This window comes from Rhododendron vialii, chromosome 10a, assembly GCF_030253575.1.
Source record: "Rhododendron vialii isolate Sample 1 chromosome 10a, ASM3025357v1".
Lineage (NCBI taxonomy): Eukaryota > Viridiplantae > Streptophyta > Magnoliopsida > Ericales > Ericaceae > Rhododendron > Rhododendron vialii.
The window spans coordinates 14,741,562-14,762,365 of record NC_080566.1 but is presented as its reverse complement, the minus strand read 5'-3'; the positions used below and the strand labels follow the sequence as shown (position 1 = coordinate 14,762,365).

At 41.6% G+C, this 20,804-nt stretch overlaps 1 long non-coding RNA gene across 1 annotated transcript; it reads right to left on the bottom strand.

The window, feature by feature from the left end:
- Positions 1-3,543: 3,543 nt before the first annotated feature.
- On the bottom strand, positions 3,544-20,791 carry LOC131303900 (uncharacterized). The gene is made up of 5 exons (XR_009192253.1): positions 20,293-20,791; positions 19,982-20,040; positions 19,122-19,201; positions 5,211-5,350; positions 3,544-3,838 (listed from the first exon to the last, which is right to left on the bottom strand). It is a non-coding gene; the product is annotated as an uncharacterized LOC131303900 (long non-coding RNA).
- Positions 20,792-20,804: the final 13 nt, after the last annotated feature.

The window sequence follows — 20,804 nt, the reverse complement described above, 5'->3', positions numbered from 1 at the left end:
CCATTTTTTGAATCTGAGAATCAAATAACATAACAATCAATTATGAAGGGCAATAAAAATTTTGAATTTTATTTTAATATTGGTTCCCTCTACCATGTGTTAAAAGAAAAACATTGGCAACCCTACACACCGTGAAGAGCATGCCTTTATGGGAAGTCCTCTACTCTTTATCATTCGTGTAGATAGGCACAACCCTTTAATTTTACTATCTAGACAATATACCATGCCAAGCAAAAGTAAATAGCCAATATAGCTTTGGTCCTATAAATAATAACAGTGACTCAGGTGGTGAGGATACTATTATTTACAGCTAAGTGTATACCATTACCTAGCCCCATGACCCATTGTTCCGTTATGAATTACTTCTGATGGAGAAGAAATTCACACAACAATTATCATAGACCTATCCTTTAAGGAAATTTGTACCGATGAGGCCATAATTAATTTGCCCGATGGGGGGGAAGGTTCGAAAACCATCACACAAAATTAATTACATCATCTACATACTAGTAATTGAGACCGTGGGATTTATAAAAATAAACTCCCTCTCCCACTTAGTTATTTAAAAAAAATTTTGTGAGGGTTATCAAAATTTTCGAGTTTGCAAAAAACGTGATCTAGGTCAAAGGCCATATATTACCATGTTGTCCCAATATAGTAAACTATCACATATGCAAACAATATGGAAACACAAATAATAAGGAAACACAAGATAAAGAATCCAGCTATTATGATCAAAGATGCAATCCTTGAGCAACAAGGAATCCTTCCAAACTTGAAATCCTTCAGCTATACTTGTGTGGAAGGCTGAGATAATTTGAATCAATCAAGGAAACCAAAATCCAACCAAGCTTAGGCAAGAAAATTCGGATTTGACATATTTCCCGCGTAAACTGCTCAGCCTTCAGTATTTTGGTCATATCTTCCTCATCCGACCTCCAATTTAAGTGATGCAAATTGGGTTGGATTCGAAATTCAATTATCTATAACTTTTGTGAAGAACAGATTCTCTAATTCCAAAATTTACTGGGTCGAAATAGCCCTGCAATCAGACCCTACGAATCTGAAAAAAAACTGTTGCGAGCCAAACAACTTCTATCTTTTGTATCTACCATCTTCAATCTCCGAATAACCGTCGAATGCTATTACAATCGAAGAAACATACAAACATCGATCTTATGCCTCCATTGGAGTTCACATGCTACGTTAATTATTACAACCACGAAAAATAATCGTGGCACCCAATAAATAACACATGCTACGTTAATTATTACAACCACGAAAAATAATCGTGGTACCCAATAAATAACAATAACCACGAAAAAATTATCGTGGGATCCAATCACACATAATCAACAAAAAAAGATGTGACCATAATAACTGGGTAAGAACGCTGCAAAACAAGGGTTAGCACAGTTCTACGTCCTACCCTCTATAATCTACGGAAAACATGGCCTGTTTAATCCATACGCACGATTACAACCTGCTCTGATACCACTGTTAGAAAACTGAATCCCCAAGACCCAGTAATGACGCGTACAGATTAGACAACAGAAATTGTAAACCCCTACAAGGAGGAATTAGGGTTCAACCTCAACTCCCTACGACACGAACGCTGGTTGAACTTGTTATAGCACGCCTTGCTATAAACCACGAATATTGCTCGACCATACCTTATGATCTTCTATCGTATTCCCTACACGTCTAGAACACAAACCAAGTGTAGACTCTTTCATGATCTGTTTGCTCTCTCTCTAAGCCTGCCTCTATTTACTAAATAATAGAAAAACATCAACCTGACCTAGAGAGCATAACGTGTATATATAGGGCTACAATAGGGACCTAAGGAGTAATAAGTCTGGGCTCCCAGCGTCAATAAAAAAACTTAATCCCACTAGGATTCTATTTCTTATTTCCCTAATTATAATTCACCCCACTACAGAATTATAATTGCACTCTCGTCCTTATCTTAATTATATTACGAGCTCCATGATATTAAATACTTATTAATCTCCCCACGTTAATATTACAGATACCCGTTGATTAAAATAAATTACTAACAAAAGCAGTCTCCAATGGAGATACAGTGAAGGGCAGAGTAGAAGCAGGTGATGATGGGTAGGGAGAGAGCAATGGTTCGTGTGATCCTTGTGTTTGCATTGCTGCCACGAAAGGAATGTGGGTCTGCTTCAGTTTTCTTGTGTGTGATACGAGAGAGAGAAGGGGTTTAGACACGTGTCACATTTTAAGTGGGTTGGGATGCCACATAATCACATTTAATAGAGCCTTTAATGAAACCTGCTAGTCATTTGACAGATTGGAACGGAAGAGGGCATTTTGATTAATAGAAAATAATGTTGAAAGTAAAATTGATTTTGTCATTCCATTTTGGGCTTTCGACGCTCGTTCTTTCATGGTTTACTACCAACTTCGTGCTTTGGAGGTGGAGGTGCGGATGGACTCTAGAGGCGATTAGGTGTCGAAAAAGAATATGTGAAGAAGATTCACGATTTTGCGACAGTTCTTTTTCAAGTTTCCTTCCGATTTTCTCGCTCAGATCATTCACAGTTACAGGTTTTCATTTTCTTTGTTCCTTTCCCATGGCAATCTCCGTGTTCTTGTCTGTTTTGTTTCTGCTGTAGTTTGATGGAGGTAGTTGACCACTTTCCTGCTTTACATTCTTCTTCTATAGACAATAACCCTAAAAAATCAAAAAACTCAAAAAACCCTAACTCATCGCCTGGGATGAATGTAATTCCCTCTACTCCTGGTTTGTTTTCTACTAGGGGTAATGCTGTTCATTTGTTGGACTATTTGGGAGCAGTTTCTTCCCCGGTGGTGCCTATTCAGGCTCCTTTTTCGAGTACTCCTGTCTCGTCTCGTATGCAACTATCTTACTTTCCTCCACAGATTCGTGATTTGAAGGTTGTGGTTTGCCCCCCTCAAGAAGTGATTAATCTTGGTACTGAACTATGGACTGATTGTGTTGTAGGGTATTTCCTTGATAAAAAAGCCCCTTTCCCTCTTGTTAAGAGCATTATTATGAGGATTTGGGAGAAGTTTGGCATTTACGATGTCTCAACTAATGACCAAGGGTTTTTCTTCTTTAGATTCTGTAAGGCTGATGCTTATCGTTATGTTATGAAGGCTCACTACAACAAATAAGGCCTTTCATAGCATGCCAAAAACGCTATAGAATGATATACATAGCGTTCCGAAGAACGCCTTATTAGCCGATGCAATTAAAAGTTTTTGCTTTCAATAGCATTCTTGGACCGCTATCTATAGGTGACTTTTGATAGTGTTTTTGGCATGTTGTCTTTAAGCTACCTTTCATAGCGTTTTTAGCCTGCTATATTTAATTTGCCTTCAATAGCATGTTTGGAACGCTATGGTTGGTTTTTGTGAATCAGGTATATATTTGCCTTGAATAGCATGTTTGGAATGCTATGGTTGGTTTTTGTGAATCAGGTATATTTTGAAGCTATTTTTGTAGCTCTTTTAAACTCAAAGTAATAGCATTAATTCTATAGCTACCACTCTCAAAAACTTGAATGGCATTTCTTAGCAAGCTCATACAAATTTACTCATAGAAACTGAAGGACACAATTTATTACTCATTCCTTAGCAATATGTTCAAAGCATTACATCTCCAAAATAACAAAAGTTGATCCAGCATCAAGTACGTACTATGCTAAACTTATATACAAGAATATCAGTACGAGAACATGTATCATAGGAACGACAGGCTTCGAAGTTCCAACGAGCACTGGAAAGATCGTATCTACATCTTTGACAAAAAGTCACAGACCGTCAATTTCTCTTTCAAGCCACAGACCTACATAGAGGGGAAGACAACATTAATATGAATTGAAATTACAAATAGCCAACCAAAAATCAATATGAATTGAACACTAGATCGAACAGTAGAACTTCAATTTTGACAAGTACGCACTAAAATCTCAAATATATAGTTAACAAGGATATGGCTCCATAAATGGACAACTAAGATCAACATTCACCCATTTAGCAATAATGCAGGTTTTAAGATGCAGTAATTATACAAACTACTTTAGTCACGTCTTTATCAAATGCACATTTAACCCAGTTATATAGAATATTAAGATGCTATGATTGATCTATATTCCAAAGGTTGTGGGTAGAGAAAACAAGAATCGAATGTAAGGGCGGTGGGGTATTCAATTTCCATAAATCTCAACTATCTAGGTATTCATTCGATAATGGTATGTCGTCAATATACAATAGTATTAATTGACAGAAATTCTCAATCATTTATTTGGAAACAGAGATCAAATAATTGCCAATTAATCACAAGTTAATGCAACCCTAGGTGTAAATGACATGATCCACAATGATGAATGACTGATAACGTTATAATGATCTATATGATCTCCACGGCTCCACCACATCCAAACATGAAGATGATACAATCCTACTAAGTACAATTAAAAACTAAATAATAAGTGTCAGTGGAGAAAGTCCACTTAGTCAAACGAAATTTCAACATTTCATACGTTGGACACTACATTTTGAATAGTCTGACTTATAACAAGAACATTGTTAGGCATGAAGAATGAGTAATTCAACCAGACTATAAGTGATAGATGATCACTACCCCATCCGAAAAGACAAATTGTATCTCATGTTTTTGCTAGTCAACTTTTGCTTCTAGTGTGAACCTGTTTAGGGCTTCTCCATTCGACAACTCTTTGCTTCAATGGTGCAATAGGTAAACAACTTTGCTCCTTTTTTTGTGCAGTTTGTTTATATCCTAGCTGCTGACCAAGTAAACAATCCATCGAAGTACCACCCCGAGGGAAAATGGAAAATAGTCATTACATAAGCCTCAAAACCATTGGAAACACCATAAATCAATCTGGGAAGACCAACCACCCTGTGAAAGGATACAACCCTTTGAGGCAAAGATCAATCTTTGAGGAACAAGAATCCTATGTTATCAACTTTGCAAGGCTTTCTTGATTTATATTTTATATAGCCTAAAACATAATCTCCGAAGCAAGACAATCAATTCTTTTCTATTAACTCTCTTTTCCTTTGAAAATCATAAAAAATCGTTCCTCCACTAAAGGAGCCAAGCTCATTTACACATAATTCAGCCAATAGCATGTTTGCAAATGGCGAAAATCATTTCATAAGTACAATGGCTAGGATAGGTTGAAGAGAATTACCACAAACTGATTCTTGTGCGAGCTTGTGTATCTGTTGCATCTATAGCAAATCAATCTTGGATATTCTAACTTTGACAATCACTTCATAGATCAATGGCTCTTTGATTGGGCATAACTCTAGTAGAACCCATATATATCTCCTACACATAACAAATAATGAACATGACTAGCAAGGAAACAAAAAAAAACTCTTTTCTAATTAGAAAACCACCCAAGCTGACTTCATTCGAATTAATATAAATCAACCAATCAGAACTTCATAACGAGGAACTATGAAATCAACAATATACTAATATAGTTCATTGAGGCATATCTACAAACACTAGGAAGCACTTGTAACAAAAAAAAACACATTAGCCGAATGATGATGGACATGGATAGCACTAACAACTCATCTTCTTATAGTTTATTAAACCCATGACCCGATTCCATTCCCTTTAGATGATAAGCAGTAGATATAACCTGAGAGAGAAATAGATATAAGTTGTTGTTCTCGTCCAAACGAAATCATCTTGAAATCTCGGCAGAAATTGTGAAGCTACTTCAAAATTATTAGCAAAGCGATGTCGAAGTGCATATTACGATGTTCACCATCTTGCTCTGAAGTGTTTTCTCTCCAAAACTCTTACTTTCTGTTTCAATAGAAGCCAATCAACTAAGTCATATGTAGAAAACTTCTAATATTCACCAATACAAGGTCACTAGTCATAAATAGCAAGGGAATTTTTTAGTATTTCTCTTTCTTTTTGTTAAAAATTCCTTTTGCAAGAATCATTAGACCACCAAAAACCTAAACAAAAGCCCCAATACAGTATCAATTACAAATATAGAATTTCGAGAAAAATAGAGAATTGTTTGGAATGAATCAACACAAAAGCCCCAATATTTTTTCGGAATGAAAACTGATACTTCGATAAATTAAATCCAACCCCTCAAAGCAGTATTTGTTGTAGTGTTAAGAGAAGTATACTTATGTTAGATGGTTCAAAAAGATATGCAAACTCTCATCTATCACAATTCTGTTCAAAGCTTCAAGCATACAAGAGTCCACTTCGCTTACAATACAACAAGAGATTTATTACAAAAGCTTGGGATTTCTTTCTTGCTTCTCCATTAAAAATAAATCATGGAGTACAATCATTTCCTGGGAGCATACTAAGAAAAATAGGAACATAGAAGCTAAAATATAATTTTCCCATAATGAAAGTTCCTCTAAGTAATCTGCAACTATCTAAACTCAACATTAAATTTTAGACCTCCTTCAGCATTAAATGGACTTATCTGTAGGGAGGTATTCCCGAGCAGATACATTTAGTTACCAAACACGTGATGTTTGGGAACACGTGGTAAATACGACTGGACTTATCGCCGAGCAGTTCGGTGAACAGCGATATGGACCAGTGATATGAGAAGTCATGGCTATAGATAGACTGTTCGGTTATGATACAGCCGAACAGATGATGTAAAGAACCTTGCACGTAATACGAGTGATCACGGGTTGAAAGCAATGCAATCGATATCCGAATAAATGGTACGTGGGACCATAGTTTGAATATAGACAGGACAGTCATCATGCTAAACAAGTGTTCGGCAATATGGACCAGTGACATGAGAAGTCAGTGGTCCAGGAAGGTTGTACGGGCTCAAGGACCAGTTACATGTGAGGTAACTGGTCCAAGCCGTCTGTTCGGCTATGAGACGGCCGAACAAAGATAGAACTCCAATCGAGAGTAGGAGCAGAGAGAATACTCTGGAAGATTCCAGAATAGTCATGTCTCTTATAGGGATAAAGATCCCAAGAATATAGGATCTGAGAAAGATACCCAATGAGTATGGGATGTTCGGCTCTTAAAGGAAAAGAATCCTAAAAGGACTCTTTCCCATAAACTGATAAAGGAAACGAGACTCCTTGATATCCTGGGTTTCCTATACGAGTTAGGAATCCTATGGCAATAAGGATGCTTGGACAGCAAGCATCCATAAATCTATAAATATGAGGAAAACCTAGAGGTGAGAGGTACGCAATACGTTGCATTATTATTGCTTTCCTACTGATAATTAGGGCTGAGTTTTCTAGTACGTGATACTAACAAAGGCATCGGAGGGCCTTTGCCACGAGAGGCAAAGGTGCACTCACCCCCTGTCTATTTTGCAGATTAGGGTTCAGACGTCGAGCTAGGGTTCCGGTGAAGAGGCACGAATAAGCCGTTGCAATCCAGTTGATCCGAAGCGTCAATTGTTTTCATCCCCCTACAATTGGCGCCGTCTGTGGGAAACGAAAGAATTCCCTTTTGAAATACGACCATGGTGGAAGTAACTCCAGCAACACCGCATGAACCAAAAGACGTGTTAGATGAGGGAAGGGACAAATCCCCACCTAGGGCTCCGAGAAAGCCCCAGGGTGGGCACAGAAGGAACACGAGTAAGGACCACCCCCTTACCGTGCATCATAACTCCAAAAATAGAGGAGATGGAGAGACGGCTTCAAGATCCACGAGAAGGAGTAAATCCCGTCAAAGGGATGAATCGATCGCGCACTCCAGGAGTGTGCACCATAGTGACGACGTTCTTGATAGAAAGAGGCAAGAAGTCGAGGAATATGCTCGTCTGATTAAAAAACGAGAGCATGAGATCAGAGAATTGGAAAGAATTAGGGAGCATCCGGAGGATTCTGGCCTGTCTCGAGGAAATTCTAGAGGCAGTAGGTATGCTATGGTACAATACAGAAAAGATCCTTCACGAGGAAGAAGGAGCAGAAGTCCTGTCATAGGGCGTCATGAAGCTTCTCCACGGAAAAGGGGAAGAAAAAGTAGAAGCCGAACACCAGAGAGAAGGACTTCTTCACGAAAAAGGAGGAGCAGAGACCGAAGTTCTACCCCCGAGGAAGAGGACACGAGAAAGCATCATCGAGACAGGTACGAAAGACCTGATGCTGATTGGGTCAAGACTTCGGCCCACAAGTCAAAGGAGCAAGAGGATGGGACAGTGACTGCACGAGAAGCAGCACGCAAGGCCCTGAGTAATATTACAGCCTCTCCCTTTACAAAGAGGCTACAAGAAGCAAGGTTGCTGAGCAGAGTGAAGCACGGTGCATTCGTACTTTACGAGACAAATACGGATCCCGTAGCTCACATACAGCATTACCAACAGGCCATGTTTATGCATGAGGGGGATGATTCCATCTTGTGCAAGATGTTTCCCTCCAGTCTTGGCAAGGTGGCTTTATCCTGGTTTCATAAGTTGGCCCCACGATCCATACGAGGATGGAGGCAGTTGGCAGAGGAATTCACTGCTCGGTTCTTAACGAGCAGAAAGGCCCCAAAGACTTTTGAGAGTCTTTCCACCATGAAGCAGGAGGAGAACGAGCAGATCAGGGATTATGCAAAGCAGTACTGGGAAACTTTCAACGAGATTGAAAGTTGCAGTGAAGAGTATGCAATTGCTACGTTCAAAACTGGTTTGCCTGTTCGGGGGGAGCTGCGCCGTTCATTGAATAAACATCCAGTAGCCACCTTGGCTAAATTGATGGAACGGATAGAGCAACACGCCAGAATGGAGGATGACATACTCCGTGAGGATGGCAGGACGGTTGCCGAACAGCAGAAGGCACCTGCCAAAAAGGTGGATAAGCCAGAACCCAAGTCTTACAAAGACAGAAGGGAGTACGGGCAGGCTAAGAAGGAGGCATACAAGGACAAGCAAGCTCCTGACCCCAAGTCCTTCTTTTCTATCACTACGGTTTGGAAAGAGCCAATATACAGGATTCTTTATCGAATAAAGAATCAGCCATATTTTAAATGGCCCCCAAGTCTAGGTGGAGACAAAGATGCAAAACGTGCTACGAATCAGCACTGCAGTTATCACAAGGATTGGGGCCATATGACCGAGGATTGTGAGGTATACAAAAGGCACCTTGATGATTTGGTCTCTCGGGGCTATCTCAAGGAGTTTATCTAGGAGGACCCTAAAGAGAAAGGGAAGGCCATGGAACTGGGTTACGAGCAACACCCTAAAGGCGTGATCCATATGATACATGGGCTGGCTACACCTTATACGAGGAGTGAGGTGAGGCTGTTGCAAAGACAGGTCAAGCATGATCAGCACGTGATGCGGTTGGGAAAAAAGAGAGGGCGAGAGACTAATGCATGCAACGAGAGCATGGCATTCAGTGACGATGATTTGGCGGAGGTCCAAATACCCCACAATGATGCATTGGTCGTAACCCTCCGAATTGGGGAGTACGACATCGAAAGAATTCTAGTGGACTCGGGGAGCTGTACAGAGGTGTTGTACTATGATGCATTCAAGAAGCTGGGCCTGGCCCAATCAGACTTAGAACAGTCTACAACGCCTCTTATTGGGTTCGGTGCAGGAGCAGTCTGGCCCCTCGGAAAGGTAACGTTACCTGTTCGGGCCGGATCAGTAGTGCTGAGAACAGATTTTTTGGTGGTCGATGTCCCATCTTCCTATAACGCGATTATAGGAAGGACTTGGTTGCACAAAATGAGAGCAGTTTCCTCGACTTATCACCAGATGGTGAAGTTCCCAGGATCAAATGGGATTGAAGTCCTTAAAGGAAACCAGAAGGTGGCACAGCAATGCTTGATTTCCATCATCAAAACAGCCCCAAAGGTCCACCATGTTCACACACTGGAAGTACCAGATCAACCAACCATCGAGGACGTTGGGAGAAGCCCGGCTGAAAAAGTGGTTGAAGGCCTGGAGAAGATTCAGATCAACGAGATTGATCCTGAAAGATATTTTTTGATTGGGAAATCATTACCAGCAGACGAAAAGGTTGAGTCGATAAGATTTCTAAAGGAATACATTGATGTTTTTGCATGGATGCCAGAGGAAATGCCCGGGGTGGATGCAGACGTGATCTGTCATCATTTAAACATTGACCCTCAACACAAGCCGATCATTCAGAAAAAACGAAGGGCTGCCGCGCAGCATGTAGATGCAGTGATTGAAGAGGTCGATCGTTTATTGGAGGCCAAGGCAATACGTGAAGTCTATTACCCAGAGTGGTTATCCAACACTGTTGTGGTAAAGAAGAAGAACGGAAAGTGGCGAGTCTGCGTGGACTTCACAGACCTGAACAAGGCATGTCCTAAGGACAGTTTTCCTTTGCCTAGGATTGACCAATTGGTTGATGCAACCTCTGGCTACGAGCGAATGAGTTTTCTCGATGCATATCGAGGATATCATCAGATTGCTATGTTTGAACCTGATCAAGAGAAGACTTCGTTCATCACACCACGAGGGTTATACTGTTACAGTGTTATGCCCTTTGGACTAAGGAATGCTGGGGCTACATACCAAAGACTTGCAACCATTATGTTCAAGAAGCTCATCGGGAAGACTTTGGAAGTTTACATAGATGATATTGTGGTAAAGAGTCGAGAAAAGGGAGGGCATATTTCTGATCTAAGGGAAGTGTTCGAAATCCTGAGGAAGTATAAGCTGAAACTCAACGCCTCGAAGTGTGCATTTGGAGTTGGTTCAGGAAAATTCCTGGGCCATATGGTAACTTTGAGAGGGATAGAGGCAAATCCCGATCAGATTGATGCCTTACGAAGACTACAGAGTCCCAAAACTACCAAGGAAGTCCAAAGGCTGACTGGAATGGCAGCAGCACTTAACAGATTCATCAGCAGGTCAAGCGATAAATGCAGACCCTTTTTTCAGCTATTGAAAAAGAGGGAGGGATTTGAATGGGGAGCAGAATGTGAGCAAGCTTTCCAGGATCTGAAGAAATACCTGGCCGAACCCCCACTGCTGTCAACTCCACAGCTAGGTGAGTCTTTAATTCTGTACTTAGCTGTTTCCGAGCACGCAGTAAGTGCAGTCTTATTGAGGGATTTGGGGACTGAGCAAATCCCCATTTATTATGTTAGCAAGACATTGTTGGACGCAGAGACGAGATATCTGCCTTTAGAAAAACTTGTCCTGGCACTTAGGACAGCAACCAGGAAATTGCCACACTACTTCCAAAGCCATAAGGTTGTGGTTTATACTGAGTATCCATTAAAGTCACTGCTTCGAAAGGCAGATTTTTCGGGAAGGATCTCGACGTGGTCCGTGGAGTTAAGTCAGTATGATCTCGAGTATCAGCCACGCATAGCAATTAAAGGCCAGGTGTTGGCTGATTTTGTGGCAGAGTTTTCCCCCACTGTTGCTCCCTTGCCTCCTACGAGAAAGGAACAGGCAGTTAAGACATCATCCTTGAAGGATCAACCCGTAGCCGAATAGGATCCAAAAGAATGGAAGTTATTCGTTGATGGATCAGCGTGTAATACTGGTTCTGGAATTGGAGTTGTCCTCTTTCCTCCTCAAGGAGTTCTGATTGAACTCTCTGTTCGGCTTGGATTCAGTGCATCGAATAATGTGGCTGAATATGAAGCACTCCTGGCAGGATTGAGAAGTGCGAAGACCCTTAAAGCAGAACGGGTCAGGGTGTATTGTGATTCCCAGCTTGTTGTGAATCAACTGTCCGGCGAGTACGAGACTCGGAATGAAAAGATGGTAGCCTACGTGCAGGCAGCAAAAGACTTGCTTGATACTTTCGAGAGGGTATATATTGAGCAAATAAGTTCTGGACAGAATGCTCATGCAGATTCTTTAGCTTGGTTGGCTGCAGCAGTACCAACAGAGTTTAAAAGAAGGGTGGCAGTAGAATACCTCAACGAGCCGAGCATTGGGAGGAGTGTAGACTTGGTCTTGGACGTGAACCAAGGACCAAGTTGGATGGACCCAATAATGGAGTTCTTACGAGACGAGATACTCCCTTCTGATAAAAAGGAGGCCCACAAGATAAGAGTCAAATCTGCTAGGTTTTGGCTGTCCCCAGAGGGTAAGTTATATAGGAAATCCTTTACGGGTCCCTATTTGCTATGTGTACATCCTGAGATGGTACAGAAGTTCCTTCATGAAATCCACGAGGGAACATGTGGGAGCCATGCTGGAGGCAGATCTATTGCCCACCGAGCAATTACTCAAGGCTATTGGTGGCCACACATGCAAGAAGATGCAAAGGTGTATGTAAAGATTTGTGAGAAGTGTCAAAAATTCTCACCAATGATTCGAACACCAGCCGAAGATCTGGTGCCTTTAACAAGTCCCTGGCCTTTTGCTCAATGGGGGATGGATATCGTGGGTCCATTGCACAAAGCAACTGGGAATCGAAAATTCCTGCTTGTTGCAACTGACTATTTTACAAAGTGGATTGAGGCAGAACCACTGGCCAAAATCACTGAGCCTATGATAGAAAGGTTCGTGTGGAAAAGCATCATCACTCGTTTTGGGGTCCCTTATTCATTGATTACAGACAATGGATCCCAATTTCAGAAGAAATTCAAGGCTTTTTGTGCCCAATATGGAATAAGAAATTTTTATTCCACCCCAGCCTACCCTCAGAGTAATGGGCAAGCAGAGGCATCCAATAAAACTATCCTAGATGGGATAAAGAAGAGGTTGGACAAAGCAAAGGGAAAATGGCCTGATGAGTTACCGTTAGTTTTGTGGGCTCACCGAACAACGCCTAGGAGGTCTACGGGAGAGACCCCCTATTCGTTGGCATTTGGAACAGAGGCTGTCATACCTCTGGAAGTGGGTCTGCCGACCAACAGGACAGCTCTGGTTGAAAGTGGAGGCAATGACAGGGCCCTTCAAATCGAGCTTGACCTTGCCGAGGAGAGGAGAGAAAAAGCCTTGGTACATCTTGCTTCTTACCAAGAACAGCTGATGAAAAGCTACAACAAGCATGTTCACCCTCGAGAATTTGGTGTTGGGGACCTTGTGCTACGAAAAGTGCTCGGCAACACCAAGGTGGCTAACGAAGGCAAGCTGGGGGCCAACTGGGAGGGCCCATATAGAGTAACTGAGATTATAGGCATAGGAGCCTATCGATTGGCAGATTTGGATGGTGATCCAATTCCAAGGCCTTGGAATGTTCATAATTTACGAAAGTTCTTTGTTTAGAAGTATTAAATCCTGTTTTGGATTTACACTACGTGATTGTGTGGGAATTACGAATATAATTCCTTTGTTCTAGTTTTGATTATTTTTTAAAAGGGTACGAGTAACGCCCTCTTGCGTTTTACAGATTATGAATACAATCACTTCTTTCGAATAACTGTTGTGGTATTTAAATACGAACTACGAGTTTGGTTCTCCTTATTCGTATTGGGGAGCAGGGTATACCTTTTGAGTATGTGAGACTTGGGTATACATTTGAATGCAAGTATGAACACACTTGTATGTCTTTTCTTAAAGTACGTGATACTTAGCAAGTATGAAAATACTTGTGTGTTTTCTTTTAAACAAATACAAGTACGAGATACTTATATGGTGTTTTAAGTACGTGATACTTGAGAACCTATATTGGCTTGACTTAAATGTAAGCCACATTTAGTTCAGTACGTGAAACTGAAACACAAGTACGAGACACTTGTGTGATGTTCTAAATACGTGATACTTAACAAGTATGAATACACTTGTAAAGTACTAAACTTAAAACAGTACGAGACACTGGGAAACAAATGTTTTGAAGTACGTGACACTTAAACAAAATTAAGTATGTGAAACTTAACAGGCGTGAAAGATTTGCTAAAAAGTACGAAATACTTATGCAAACAAATGATACGACATACTTAGATTGAAACATTGCATACGAACAGCTGCAACAACAAAGGATGCCGAGCAAAACATAAGGTTATGCCACGAAGGGCCAAATACCTGTGTTAACAAAGTATTCAAACTGAACTGGTGCCTCACAGGGCCAAAGTATGCTTATGGTCACGCAGGACCAGCAACCAAAACAATTCTTATACTTACCAAATCAGTCCACATTCTGGACCTCAGGAGTGTTAGTGTTGATGTCAGTATCAGCACCATCTTCGACTACATTTTCTTCCAGGTTAATGGGCTCAACAGGTACATCCCGAGCAGGAGCTTCAGTAGGGACCACATCCGTGGGGATATCTTCCTCAGCATTAGCAAATTCTTCAATTTGCTGTTCAAAGTCTTCCTCTGGGTGTCCTGTTGGCTCTGGAATGTCCTCGATGTTCTGAAAACGGGTGCTAGGCAGCTCGTTCTCAACCCAGAAGGGTGAATCCTCAGCAACCCCTAGTTTTGTCAGACAGGTTTCCCAGCTGGCAATCCAGACCTGGTCCTGTAAAGCTGGCATCTGTTCCACGTAACTGGCAGTTGTGGCATCATAACCCTTCTGGTAGCCATCTTCATATGAAGCCTTCTTGGTGCTGTCAATTTCAGATAAAGCCTGGTTTAGGCTCTCTTCGGCAACTTGCAGCTTGCCTTTAGCACCATTAAAATCCGCCTTGGCTTTGTCTCTTTCTCTTTCAAGCCGAGCAACTGTCCGAAGAAGTCGAGTGTTGTCATTTAGCAACCTGATTTGTTCGGCCTCAGCTTCTTGGTACTTCTGCCCTATGGTTACCATTTTTTGGATAAACTGGCAAACACAGCGAGTGGTAAGTGACAAGTGTAGCAGTATATGATATGTGGTATACGAAATATACATAGAGACTTATACGAAACGATTGAGTCACATTACCTTAATTCCATTAACAAGACCAGTAGACACCAGCCGATCAGGAGACGACAGAGACTCCTTTTGCAAATCAACAGGGAGCATTAACCCTTGGGCCAAGGCTAGAGCAGTCTCAGATGAACTAGCACTATCTCCAACATGGACAAGACGGTCTCCCCTAGTAAAAGAAGGAGTCCATGTCTGGGGGAGTACTTGAGCAGTTGGTGACACGGGGAGATGGGTTTCTGTATCAGTCTGTGGGACAGAACCAGTTGGGTCATCAGACCTCGGTCGTTTGTCTCGATGTGCGTCAGCAGCATCAAGGGAACCCTCCTCCCCCCGAGGAGAAGATGACGATCTTGCTGATCCCCCCCTATTGCGACGAGGTTGTGGGGGCGGAGCGCCAGTTGATGCTACCCTGTTGGTAGCACCGCGTCCTCGTGCGGACACAGTAAGTAAGGAGCTGAGATTAAGAGGTTGACGGGTCATTGTACCTGGGTTACAAGGGGATCGAGAATAACCAGAAGAAGAAGACTGGCTGGTATCACGATTTGCAATCAGCTGCTCGGATTGTTGTTGATTAGAGACTGATCCACGAGAAGATCTTCTGAGTCTCAAACGAGGAAGTGGCACGCCTTCTGAAATGGGAACTTCACCAGGTTGGCCAGCAACAGTAACCCCAGTTTGAAGTCTTGAGATACGTTCTTGAGGAGCAGATGAGGTGGATGCAGCACTGGTACTGGGATGAGCAAGTCTTCTATCAATGACCCCTCTGTACGAAGGATCGTATCCGAGCAGTATATCAGCGTCTCGACCCCGACCAGCTGTTCGGGTTCCTGGTTCTCCTGTGTACTTTAGTATCCTGTTAATGTCCCCTGCTCGGACGTAGCTCGGCTCACGTCTAGGACGTTTGTTAACGTTTTCAGCTGCAAGTTTCAAATTGAAAAACCAAATTTAGTTCATAAGAAAGCTACGAGAAAGCAGTAAATGAAGAAATTGCAAAAGATAAAAAGCAAGAGCATACGTGGATAACCCCATATGTGGGGGCAATGGAGCCCTATCACTTGGCCATCTTCCCCTAAGGGCTCGAATGCTCCAGTCACATAGAGGAAGTCGATCTCGTGGTCACGAGCAGAATCTGGCAGATTGAGCACGAAGCGCTTTTCTGCCCTTCTAACTTTGAAATAGTAGGTATTATAGTCAGGGTTTAGTACAATACTGTACCACCACTGAATATCCCAAATTCCTAACTGGGTCCCTAGAATCCTATTCAAAGCAATTACACCCATTATCAGCCTAAAGACATTTGTTGATACTTGCATGGGGGTGAGTCGATACCAGTTTAGGATCTGACGGAGTAGTGGGTGAAGAGGAAATCGGACCCCACCTTCGACGATGGCCACGATAGGGATGCACATTCTATCCCAGGAGCCACCATCCCTATCTGCTCCTAAAGGGGCGAGTTCAAGCCCCACATTATCAGGGATACTATACTCAGACCTAAATGCCGCCATGGCAATTGGGGTTTCACAGAGTTTCCTAAACTTCCTGGGTCTATGAGGGGTATCACGTTCATCCGCCATGGATATACTCGAAGAAAACATAAATGAAAGAATGGGCGTGATTGAAACCCTAGAAGTGACCACAATCTGAGAATGAAATCTCAGATGAAAACCTAAGCAGAAGAAATGGAGTTGGAACGAGAGTCTTACAAACGATACCGTGATGAATTCTTGGAGTGCAATCGAATTCGCAAATGGCGGCAATGGCAGATAGCGGGATGCTTTCGCCTGGTTTTTAGGGAGACTGAAAGTTCGAGTTCTGGGTAAAAGACCAGACGGAGCCCTTTCAGGGGTTTAAGGGTGAGAGACGGAGACGAAACGTCTCCTCTCACACCGTTACAGGAAAAAGTAACGGAAAGCAGAAACCGTTCTGACGCCGTTTCATAGAACGTCAGTTCGAAGTTAATGCTAGGCATACGAAAACGTGCCACGTGGAGTCGTTTACCCCGAAATGGTATAATGACATAGGCGCCAAAAGGCATCAATGAAGTATTGAAATTATGACTGCACGGGATCAAAAGAGTTTGGTCTAGATAGAATTCTGTTTCTAAGCGTCATATATTACCCCCGAACAGTGGTAAATACATGAAGCTGGGGAGCAATTGTAGGGAGGTATTCCCGAGCAGATACATTTAGTTACCAAACACGTGATGTTTGGGAACACGTGGTAAATACGACTGGACTTATCGCCGAGCAGTTCGGTGAACAGCGATATGGACCAGTGATATGAGAAGTCATGGCTATAGATAGACTGTTCGGTTATGATACAGCCGAACAGATGATGTAAAGAACCTTGCACGTAATACGAGTGATCACGGGTTGAAAGCAATGCAATCGATATCCGAATAAATGGTACGTGGGACCATAGTTTGAATATAGACAGGACAGTCATCATGCTAAACAAGTGTTCGGCAATATGGACCAGTGACATGAGAAGTCAGTGGTCCAGGAAGGTTGTACGGGCTCAAGGACCAGTTACATGTGAGGTAACTGGTCCAAGCCGTCTGTTCGGCTATGAGACGGCCGAACAAAGATAGAACTCCAATCGAGAGTAGGAGCAGAGAGAATACTCTGGAAGATTCCAGAATAGTCATGTCTCTTATAGGGATAAAGATCCCAAGAATATAGGATCTGAGAAAGATACCCAACGAGTATGGGATGTTCGGCTCTTAAAGGAAAAGAATCCTAAAAGGACTCTTTCCCATAAACTGATAAAGGAAACGAGACTCCTTGATATCCTGGGTTTCCTATACGAGTTAGGAATCCTATGGCAATAAGGATGCTTGGACAGCAAGCATCCATAAATCTATAAATATGAGGAAAACCTAGAGGTGAGAGGTACGCAATACGTTGCATTATTATTGCTTTCCTACTGATAATTAGGGCTGAGTTTTCTAGTACGTGATACTAACAAAGGCATCGGAGGGCCTTTGCCACGAGAGGCAAAGGTGCACTCACCCCCTGTCTATTTTGCAGATTAGGGTTCAGACGTCGAGCTAGGGTTCCGGTGAAGAGGCACGAATAAGCCGTTGCAATCCAATTGATCCGAAGCGTCAATTGTTTTCATCCCCCTACAGTAGTGTTAAGAGAAGTATACTTATGTTAGATGGTTCAAAAAGATATGCAAACTCTCATCTATCACAATTCTGTTCAAAGCTTCAAGCATACAAGAGTCCACTTCGCTTACAATACAACAAGAGATTTATTACAAAAGCTTGGGATTTCTTTCTTGCTTCTCCATTAAAAATAAATCATGGAGTACAATCATTTCCTGGGAGCATACTAAGAAAAATAGGAACATAGAAGCTAAAATATAATTTTCCCATAATGAAAGTTCCTCTAAGTAATCTGCAACTATCTAAACTCAACATTAAATTTTAGACCTCCTTCAGCATTAAATGGGTGGCTGTTGTATAACATTGTGCACAAAGGTTATAGAAGATAAGAGCCATATGTAAGGCCATCCACAGTGGTATAATCAAAAGCCAATTGTTTTTAAAGTTAACAATGTTTGTGTAAAAGATGGTTCACAATGGTATAATCAAACTTAGCAACGTCTTTAGAAATAATCAAATTTTGGGCTTTGGATAACCAAAATTAGCAATATTTTTCAATAATGAAAATTTGTGGATCCCACACAACTTAAGTTAACTACTTCCAAAATTTGTATACACGCATGTTTCAACTAATATTTTCTTCTTTTCTTCTTCGCCTTTATATCTTTTCACTCCACCCACAAATTGTTTCTCTTTCTTTTCCCTCTAAAAGTGAAACTCATATTTCTCGATCATCTACAATTCAACCAATCATCGTCGGATTAAGGTATTTCACTCTTTTTTCTCGTTTCTATTTTATTCTTTTTTCCCCCAAAATTAAGGGAGGGAATCGATATATTTCGGCCCAAAAAAAAAAACCTTAATAGAGGGAAGTGAATGGCGGGAAATTGAGGGAGAGAGAGAGAGAGAGAGAGAGAGAGAGAGAGAGAGAGAGAGAGAGAGAAATTATAGTGTATCCCTTATTTTGATTATGGACTTAGAGTGACCACTGTGGACCTCAATATTGTTAAGCTTAGCAACCTCTTAAATGAATAATCAAAAGTTGATGTGCCAACTTTTGGTTATCCATTTTTTATTATACTACTGTGGATGGCCTAAGAAGAAGTCAATTGCTTATGTATATAATGTGTACTTAAACAAGAATATATAGATGCTATTACGCAAATAACGTTACATGGCAATATTAATACATCAAAAAACGCTACGCAGAACAAATATGTAGTGGGGAGGCTAATAGGGGTACCTTAGTGGCTAATTCATGGAGCATTCTCACTTCTCATATATCTCTGATAGATCCTCCATGGCTAGAAATCCACGCAAGCCCTAGTGATCAAACAATCCCACTCAGTGGGCAAATGAGCTGAAGGAAAATAGATATTGAGGCATTGGCTGCCATAGAGGCCAACCATGGGGCACAAACAATAACCTTTTGTCTTTACCAAACAAATGAAAACCGCCCTAGATCATTCCTCTTTAGCATATGAAAGCATCAAGATTACCCTTAAAACTGTTGGGGTTATATATACTTTCAACAACTAGAACTTTAAATAAACCCTATAACATTTCTGGGCCCCTTAATCATAGACTCCAAATTTCACCACGCAAATCGAAGAAAGCCCTAGAAGACAAAATTATCAATAATTATCTTTTTTCTCTTACTTGAATACAAAGACGAGTGGGGCGAAGGGTACATCCAGCAACACAACTTGTTGGGTGAAATTTGTCAACAAATAGAAAAACCCACATGGTTTGTTGTATGACAAACAGTAGCAGGAGCCAATCCAAAACCGACCACTCAAAAATCAAGCCCTATTTGGATCAATTGCACAGCAATTTTTCAAAATACAATAGTTTTTTCCTTCTCGTTCAAGGAGTAACCATTTGCATCTATTGTATTTTTTGGATTCTATTGTCCAAATATCTAAGGGTACTAGGGCACAAAAGTTTATTTCAAATTGAGCCTTAGGATTCATATGTGGCAGACAGTAGCCCCAAATACTATCAAACAAACTATAGAACGGAATCAAGAAGACAGAATGAAAAATCAAGTCAAATAGTAGGGTATGAAGCTTCAGATTTTTAGAAAATAGAGGAGGAACAAACCTTTGGGTGGAAGACAGAACGAACTCAGGATTGAAACCCTAGTACAACAGCAATCGATCCTGAGCGAGCAGAAAAACCAAGTTGATTTTGCATCAAACAAGGACCCAACAAAACTGATGCAAACCATTTTTTTTAAAAATCTAATTTCATAAAAACCAGAGATTGACAAAACAATATCAACATATATGCAAATAAAACTCATGATCTACTAAGCATGCAATAGCGAGGAGGCGATCGGCTACAGAAAATAGATTGGGTAAACATCGGTACCCACAGCAATCAAACTCAAAAGCCAGAAAGGGAAAACCCACCGAAACCTAAACAGATGGCCCTTGCGAAGGCAGATCGACGACAAGTGGTGGTTGGGCCGAGAACGTTGGTTGACAATAGTCGGCGTGATAAAATGACGTCCGGCGGGATACAAAGGCAAGATCGGTTGAGAGGGAAAGTCCGTATAGATTAGGCGAGGTGATTTAATCGACGAGGATCAGCGCAGTTCGATGGTGACGACCATCGGTAGCTCGGTCCGATCGGCAGAGAGGAAGGGCGGAGATGGTAGGGGTTGGTGGGAGGGGAGGAGTCGCCGCCTTCCCCCACCCCCTTCTGTCTTACTCCGTTGTTTTTAGAGAGAGAGGGGGAGAGAGAGAGATGTTGAAAAGGGGAAGTCTGGGGAGGGTGAAACGCTGGTTTTCATTTTGGAAAGAGTGAAACGCTATTGAAGACTTCTGGGACGCTATATTAAAATAGGGCTCGAGTGTTTCCTTTCGTGCTAAATGGCTGAACGCTATAATTGCCTCTTTACAATAGCATTTTTTAAAAAACG